This window comes from Salmo trutta, chromosome 2 (assembly GCF_901001165.1).
Source record: "Salmo trutta chromosome 2, fSalTru1.1, whole genome shotgun sequence".
Classification (NCBI taxonomy): domain Eukaryota; kingdom Metazoa; phylum Chordata; class Actinopteri; order Salmoniformes; family Salmonidae; genus Salmo; species Salmo trutta.
In genome coordinates, this window is record NC_042958.1 from 44370076 (window position 1) to 44377092 (window position 7017).

The window sequence follows — 7017 nt, forward strand, 5'->3', positions numbered from 1 at the left end:
CAATGTTTGTCTATGGAGATTGCATGACTGTGTGCTCGATTTTCTACACCTGTCAGCAATGGGTGTGGCTGAAATAGCCAAATCCACTAACTTGAAGGGGTGTCCACATACTTTTGTATATATAGTGTACCTGCTGCTACCTACCTGGCTCTGGCTCTAACCTCAACAAAAATACACGTACGCACACACCTGCAGCCCAGGTAACATTAACCTTCCTCTGTCTAATGTCATGAGAATGGATGGGCGGATGGTATTTGGTGTGTGTGTGTGTGTGTTTGAGAAGGGGGAGTTACCTCTATTTTAGGACAAAGGGGCAGGTATACCTGGCCTGGAGCTAGTTGTCCACCACAATGAAATTGGGGAGGGGACTATGGATCTGTCTCTGTACGTTCATGCGTGCCTCCGTGCATACGTCCGTCACACGTGATATCTCAGACACCACTGGCACAATTTTGACGAAACTTGGTTGAATGATACGGCTTACCAAAGACATCCGTCATTGAGAAAATGACACTGATTGGCCAGACGGTAGCGCTAAGACAAGCGATAGAAAATGCTAACTTTGAAAGGTCACGCCCCTCACCCTGTTTGATCGATAGTCATGGAACTTGGTACATAGGTCCTTCTCCTCACAAATAACTAATTTACCTCAGGGACCCATAAGGTCTGCCATGACGGATTTTTCGCAATTTTTTATTTTGTGACAAATACTTAACATGCTATTCTTCTGGCACCAAAAGACCAATCTGTACCAAATGACCGATCTGCACCAAATCACAATATGAGGAATCCATGGACAAAAGTCTCTCAACACAATATTTTTCCAGACTAGTACCTAAAATAATATGGCCCCTATTGACCAATGAACATTCACATGGGTGTGGTCAGGCACATAAATGCATATAAATCTGTCATGGATATTTGTACTGAAACAAAACACTGTTAGGACTCAACGTTTATACTGACCAAACGGTGGCACTATAATGGGTACATGTTGCTGTCACTAATTGGCCCTAGGAGGGACAATTAGTTTACTGTTACCTTGTTTTGCAAGTGGAATATGGGATGACTGGCACTAGGATGCTTTTGATCTTAAGTCCTCTTTCCCCTCCCCCGTGGATGGACATACACCAGCCAGGTCACTACCAGATTCAATGCAGTATTTGACCTTCGTTCAGATCCCCCACGAAGTCGGGAGATGCCTTCAATACAGGCCAATAGGAGCAACGGTTAACACTGTGGCCATCAAGTGGGCTGGCAGCTTGCTAGGGCGTTGTGGATGAGGATGGCATATGAGTGTTCCAATGATCGTGGGTTTAATCCCAGCGCTAGGTATTTGTGTTCTTTTTAGTTTTAACTAAAACCTTTACCGTAACCATTCATAACCCTATCCCGAACCTTAACCCTTACCTTAACCATTCATAACCCTATCCCGAACCTTAACCCTTACCTTAACCATTCATAACCCTATCCCGAACCTTAACCCTTACCTTAACCATTCATAACCCTATCCCGAACCTTAACCCTTACCTTAACCATTCATAACCCTATCCCGAACCTTAACCCTTACCTTAACCATTCATAACCCTATCCCGAACCTTAACCCTTACCTTAACCATTCATAACCCTATCCCGAACCTTAACCCTTACCTTACCCATTCATAACCCTATCCCGAACCTTAACCCTTACCTTAACCATTCATAACCCTATCCCGAACCTTAACCCTTACCTTACGCATTCATAATCCCAAACCTTAACTATTCGGAATTAATGCCTAAACTTAACCATCAAAACTCAACATTTATGGTTGAACACCGAATGTTGCAGTCAGACTGTGAGATCTTATTACACACAAACACACACAAGCACACACAAACACACACAAACACACGCAAACACACACACACACCTCACACAGCAAACACACAACATATACACAAACACACAACATATACACACACACACAACATATACACACACACACACACACACAACATATACACAAACATACACATACACACACACACACACACACACACACACACACACACACACAGCAAACACACAACATATACACAAACACACACACACACACACATAGCAAACACACACACACAACATATACACAAACACACACACACACATATAGCAAACACACAACATACACACACACACACACATAGCAAACACACAACATATACACACACACACAACATACACACACACACATAGCAAACACACAACATATACACCAACACACACACACATAGCAAACACAAACACACAACATATACACCAACACACACACACACACACATAGCAAACACAAACACACAACATATACACTAACACACACACACACACACACACACACATAGCAAACACAAACACACAACATATACACAAACACACACTCACACACATAGCAAACACACACATAAACAAACACACACAAACAAGTGTCACGAAAAACGTAAGGTGGTAAGTAACAAAATTCTTAGGAATTATTCAATGAGTCATCCAGGTTAGTCTGCAATCAATGAGTAACAATCTCGGCTGCAAGAGACCTTGTCATGGACTGGAGGGGATTAGAGTAAATTGATATAGTTGCAGCTGGGAGTTGTGCAAGGCAAAGACTAGGTGATTAGAAAACTGTATGTGGCAAGAAATAAACAGCAATAACAGGGGCAAAGACATTTCGACAGGTGAGTCAGTTCTCGATGTTATGAGGATTTTGGAGACACTAATTGTGACAGACATGGGGGGGTGGGTGGGGGGGGGGAGTGGATCCCTCAAGTCTAACTCTGTCTTAAGGAGTTGTGAGTCAGGGAAATTGACTACTGATGTGTGTAACAAATGGCACACTATTCCCTACATAGTAAACTACTTTTTTAAATTGTTGCCCATAGGGTTCTGGTTAAAAGTAGTGCACTCCGTAGGGAATTGGATGCAATTTGAGTTGTCAAGCAGGCATTGGCCAGTCTGTCCTTGTAGTCTGTTGGCACATAAACATCATTATATTTTCAGTTGTTCTGTTTTGTCTTCAGGCCCTATTCATGAATCATAAGCTAAATAAGTGAAGGCGTGATGTTTATCAACGCATATCCTTGTTTGTCATGTGCTTAACACGAAGACTAGAGCAATGACTGACTGGCCAATGACAGCCTTTCTGGTACAGGATGGTTGACGTACAAGATAGGCTACAACTTAACCAGAAGTCTATATCTTGTAGGCAAAACCAGACTTCCTCATCGGACCCGCCCTGTGAAATTTAACGGCATACTACTCCACACCAACACAAGGCCTCATATTGTATGGGTGGTATACTGTAAACACTCATAAAGAAGAGATTTAAACCCTTAGGAGGCTTCAAATGAGGAAACGCCCCTCTCTCTGTCTCCCATGCTTTATACTGTATATCTTTGTTCCTCTGTTCTTCTCTATCAATTTCAATTTCAATTTAAGGGGCTTCATTGGCATTGGAAAGATATGTTTACATTGCCAAAGCAAGTGAAATAGATAATAAACAAAAGTGAAATAAACAATAAAAAAAATTAACAGTGACATTTCAAATGTCATATAATGTCAATGTACAGTGTTGTAACAATGTGCAAATAGTTAAAGTACAAAAGGGAAAATAAAAACATAAATATGGGTTGTATTTACAATGGTGTCTGTTCTTCACTGGTTGACCTTTTCTTGTGTCAACAGGTCACACATCTTGTTGCTGTGATATTGGCACACTGTGGTATTTCACCCAGTAGATATGGGAATTATCGAAATCGGGATTGTTTTCTAATTATTTGTGGATCTGTGTAATCTGAGGGAAATATGTGTCTTTAATATGGTCATACATTTGGCAGGAGGTTAGGAAATGCAGCTCAGTTTCCACCTCAATTTATGGGCAGTGTGCACATAGCCTGTCTTCTCTTTAGAGCCAGGTCTGCCTACGGGGGCTTTCTCAATAGCAAGCTATGCTCACTGAGTCTGTACATAGTCAGAGCTTTCCTTAAGTTTGAGTCAGTCACAGTGGTCAGGTATTCTGCCACTGTATACTCTCTGTTTAAGGCCAAATAGCATTCTTTCCAATGTGTCAAGTAATTCTTTTTTTGTTTTCTCATGATTTGGTTGGGTCTAATTGTGTTGCTGTCCTGGAGCTCTGTGGGGTCTGTTTGTGTTTGTGAACAGATCCTCAGGTCCAGCTTGCTTAGGGGGCTCTTCTACAGGTTCATCTCTCTGTAGGTGATGGCTTTGTTATGGAAGGTTCGCTTCCTTTTAGAGGGTTGTAGAATTTAATGGCTCATTTCTGGATTTCAATAATTAGTGGGTATCGGCCTAATTCTGCTCTGCATGCATTATTTAGTGTTTTACGTTGTACACTGAGGATATTTTCGCAGAATTCTGCATGCAGAGTCTCAATTTGGTGATTATCCAATTTTGTGAATTCTTGGTTGGTGAGCGTACCCCAGACCTCACAACCATAAAGGGCAATGGGTTCTATAACTGATTCAAGTATTTTTAGCCTGATCCTAATTGGTATGTCAAATTTTATGTTCCTTTTGATGGCATACATTTACATTTTACATTTAAGTCATTTAGCAGACACTCTTATCCAGAGCGACTTACAAATTGGTGCATTCACTTTATGATATCCAGTGGAACAACCACTTTACAATAGTGCATCTAAATCTTTTAGGGGGGGGGTTAGAAGGATTACTTTATCCTATCCTAGGTATTCCTTAAAGAGGTGGGGTTTCAGGTGTCTCCGGAAGGTGGTGATTGACTCCGCTGTCCTGGCGTCGTGAGGGAGCTTGTTCCACCATAGGGGTGCCAGAGCAGCGAACAGTTTTGACTGGGCTGAGCGGGAACTGTGCTTCCTCAGAGGTAGGGGGGCCAGCAGGCCAGAGGTGGATGAATGCAGTGCCCTTGTTTGGGTGTAGGGCCTGATCAGAGCCTGAAGGTACGGAGGTGCCATTCCCCTCACAGCTCCGTAGGCAAGCACCATGGTCTTGTAGCGGATGCGAACTTCAACTGGAAGCCAGTGGAGAGAGCGGAGGAGCGGGGTGACGTGAGAGAACTTGGGAAGGTTGAACACCAGACGGGCTGCGGCGTTCTGGAGGAGTTGTAGGGGTTTAATGGCACAGGCAGGGAGCCCAGCCAACAGCGAGTTGCAGTAATCCAGACGGGAGATGACAAGTGCCTGGATTAGGACCTGCGCCGCTTCCTGTGTGAGGCAGGGTCGTACTCTGCGAATGTTGTAGAGCATGAACCTACAGGATCGGGTCACCGCCTTGATGTTAGTGGAGGACGACAGGGTGTTGTCCAGGGTCAGGCCAAGGTTCTTAGCACTCTGGGAGGAGGACACGATGGAGTTGTCAACCATGATGGCGAGATCATGGAATGGGCAGTCCTTCCACGGGAGGAAGAGCAGCTCCGTCTTGCCGAGATTCAGCTTGAGGTGGTGATCCGTCATCCACACTGATATGTCTGCCAGACATGCAGAGATGTGATTCGCCACCTGGTTATCAGAAGGGGGAAAGGAGAAGATTAATTGTGTGTCGTCTGCATAGCAATGATAGGAGAGACCATGTGAGGATATGACAGAGCCAAGTAACTTGGTGTATAGCGAGAATAGGAGATGGCCTAGAAGAGAGCCCTGGGGGACACCAGTGGTGAGAGCACGTGGGACAGAGAGAGAGGGAGAGAGAAAATACAAAGAAATCAGCCAAGACCTCAGAAAAACATTTGTAGACCTCCACAAGTCTGGTTCATCCTTGAGAGCAATTTCCAAATGCCTGAAGGTACCATGTTCATCTGTACAAACAATAGTACACAAGTATAAACACCATGGGACCACGCAGCCATCATACCGCTCAGGAAGCAGACGTGTTCTGTCTCCTAGAGATGAACGTACTTTGGTGCAAAAAGTGCAAATCAATCCCAGAACAATAGCAAAGGACCTTGTGAAGCAGGTGCAAAAGTATCTATATCTATCAAAAGTATCTATATCCACAGGTAAACGAGTCCTATATCGACATAACCTGAAAAGCCGCTCAGCAAGGAAGAAGCCACTGCTCCAAAACCGCAATAAAAAAGCCAGACTACGGTTTGCAACTGCACATGTGGACAAAGATCGCACATTTTGGAGAAATGTCCTCTGGTCTGATGAAACAAAAATAGAACTGTTTGGCCATAATGACCATCGTTATGTTTGGAGGAAAAAGAGGGAGGCTTGCAAGCCGAAGGGCACCATCCCAACCGTGAAGCACAGGGGTGGCAGCATCATGTTGTGGGGGTGCTTTGCTGCAGGAGGGACTGGTGCACTTCACAAAATAGATGGCATCATGAGGTAGGAAAATTATGTGGATATATTGAAGCAACATCTCAAGACATCAGTCAGGAAGTTAAAGCTTGGTCACAAATGGATCTTCCAAATGGACGATGACGCCAAGCATACTTCCAAAGTTGTGGCAAAATGGCTTAAGGACAACAAAGTCAAGGTATTGGAGTGGCCATCACAAAGCCCTGACCTCAATCCTACAGAAAATTTGTGGGCAGAACTGAAAAAGCGTGTGCGTGCAAGGAGGCCTACAAAACTGACTCAGTTACACCAGCTCTGTCAGGAGGGATGGGCCAAAATTCACCCAAATTATTGTGGGAAGCTTGTGATAGGCTACCCGAAACGTTTGACCCAAGTTAAACAATTGTAATGGAAATTATATGATTAAAGGTTTGACTAAATGATTTCACTCAGAAACCTTATAACCTGTTGAAATGTATTCGAAATAAGGCTATAATGATGGGTTAAAAACTATATTCCAATACTGTGTGTGAGTAAGACACTGTAACCACTTAAAAAATGAGCAGGGCAGAGTTGATAAGACGACCTTGGGAAAGGAACAGGAGAAGAGGCCTCCTTAAGTTAGGGAGAGAAACAACGGCCTGTGTAATATAAAAGGCTTTGTACATTGTAAGGATGGCAGAGCTCTCATAAATAAACGTTTTGACCCTTGCAG